The sequence below is a fragment of the Pyxicephalus adspersus genome, chromosome 7, assembly GCF_032062135.1.
Source record: "Pyxicephalus adspersus chromosome 7, UCB_Pads_2.0, whole genome shotgun sequence".
Taxonomy (NCBI): Eukaryota; Metazoa; Chordata; class Amphibia; order Anura; family Pyxicephalidae; genus Pyxicephalus; species Pyxicephalus adspersus.
In genome coordinates this window covers 77,103,061-77,105,274 of record NC_092864.1, presented here as the reverse complement: position 1 = coordinate 77,105,274, position 2,214 = coordinate 77,103,061, and the positions used below count along the sequence as shown (strand labels likewise).

General features: G+C 34.5%; 1 long non-coding RNA gene across 1 annotated transcript; it reads right to left on the bottom strand.

The window, feature by feature from the left end:
- Positions 1–424: 424 nt before the first annotated feature.
- Positions 425–1,685, bottom strand: LOC140334622 (uncharacterized). Its single transcript, XR_011921611.1, has 4 exons — positions 1,590–1,685; positions 1,441–1,504; positions 1,257–1,358; positions 425–577 (listed from the first exon to the last, which is right to left on the bottom strand). It is a non-coding gene; the product is annotated as an uncharacterized lncRNA (long non-coding RNA).
- Positions 1,686–2,214: the final 529 nt, after the last annotated feature.

The window sequence follows — 2,214 nt, the reverse complement described above, 5'->3', positions numbered from 1 at the left end:
TGCTTAATTTATTTTGGATGATGCAAATTGTATCCTGTATATATGTCCTAAACATCCCAAATGTGTATTTGTGACTCCTGTGTATTTGAGACTCCTGACAGAGATTTGAAAATAACCCCAACAACGAAAAATTCAGCAACTTATGTGATTACTTATATCAAGGATATTACTCGTACTAGTAGTACTAGTACCAGTACTACTATGCTATAAGGGGGAACTGCTTTTGCTGTGAAGGCAAAGGACATATTTACTGCCATTCTTAGGGCCTTCTTGTCTCTCTTTTTTCACACTGCGGAAATATCAAGTCAATCTTTCAATCGGACTCTGACATACAATTCTTGAAGATCCCTTCCAGCTTTCAGGATCAAGACCTCAATTTCTTTAAAGAACCAATATTAAAAATATAGGGAAAAACAAAAGCATGTTAGAGAGCTCAGCCAGATTCCTTTATTTCATCATCACCTTGCTGATGTCAGCTAATTTCTTCACAAATGTAGATCACAAACAACTTTCCTATGCTGTTCCTGCCTGCTTGTGGTAATCCGCTGCAAGATGCCACTGTCACTCTTTTCAGAACCTGCAACAGGAAATAAAATTATGCTCAAAATAAAGATGGCATTATGATGCAAAATAACATAACAATATAATAAGTACAGTATAGATAAGAGAATGGTTATTTTGAAAGCCTATTTTGAAATCAGTCTTTAAGCTGCATATCAAGTAAAGAATGTTTTCTCTTTTTTTATATCATTATTTGATAGTACGTTCAAACCCCACTAGCTTTGGGTGGGTATTAGTAATAATAGTATTATTGTTGGGGCTTTTTACCGCATTAGGAGCCTTGTCATACCGAATTGCTACTTGTAAGTGATTTGAGACAGATATCGATGAGTAAGTATGAATGAATATTTTAATAAAAATAAGTGTGTGAGCACAACTGATATTTATAGTGTGGTTTCGCCTATGTATTATATAGCTAGCTAGTGGGGATACTGTAACTTGAAAGAGGATAGTGTTAATAAAGATAATGTAGCAAGTATTAGTAGAATATTGATTTACTAAAGATAATTTTTGGTGTTACTTCTAGATATAAAATATATATTAAATATGTTATCATGTAATTATCAAATTCGGCCACAAGATGGCGCCAAAATGGCATTACCTACTGGTGTTTCCTGCTAATGTGACTTCTAGATAAACAATATATATTTATAATGTTGTACTTAGGCCACAGGATGACGCCAAAATAGCGTTACCTGCTGGTGTTTCCAGATGTCCGTGTGGAGTGAACGGTGTGATAGAAACTTGAAATGTTTATTCCAGGACCTTCATATGCACAATGGTTATGACATCTCTGTCTTTAATAAAGGGGATAAACAGTTTGTGATGAAATTGCTATTTTGTGATTAAGGAATAATTATTTTAAGATAGAGCATCTACCTTAGTAGAAGTAAATGACAGTGATTCAGCACGGGAAGATAAAGTGTTGTCTTCTCGTATGGAGCTAAGACAGAGACAAGGGTTTTGCATTAGTAAGTTTGTTGTTTTGTAAAAAGGATGTTTGAGTGGTAGTTCAGAGAAATACTCACTATTTTAGTTGTGGTATGTGGGTGAGTTGCAGGCAGCCGTCCAAAAGGGGACAGTGCTGTCTGCAGCTTGTGCTTAAATGGGTTAACCCATCTGTGTGACATAAGAGTGCTTCTGCCTTTACTCTGTGTGTGTGTCCCCAGTTCCACCCTTATTCTTTGTGTGTTTCCTGTTTTGGTGCTTCTGCCCTTACTTGTGTTTAATTAGGTAGATGATGTTTGTGTTAACTGTTTGTTTGCCGAAGATTAACTGTTTGTTTGCTAAAAAATAACTGTTGATTTACTGAAAATTAGTCTAGCTATTCACAGGGGTAATATTTATTCTACTGATATATACAAATGAATCTTAGGTTCAGAGAGGTAGAAAAAACATTTTCTTTGTATATGTTTTAGGCATATGAGGGTACTAAGCAGCAGCAATAAAAACCATTTATTTCAGAGATGTAACATATATTTATCATGTATGAAAGAAATAAGATATCAATATATTTACGATGTCAAAGAGGTAACATATCATTATCATATCAAAGAGATAATATATCATTAAAGTGGTTGTAGGGAGGATAGTCGTCTATATTGTAACAAGAGTTATCAAACAGGACTTAATATATAAGGTCCAACATGTGTA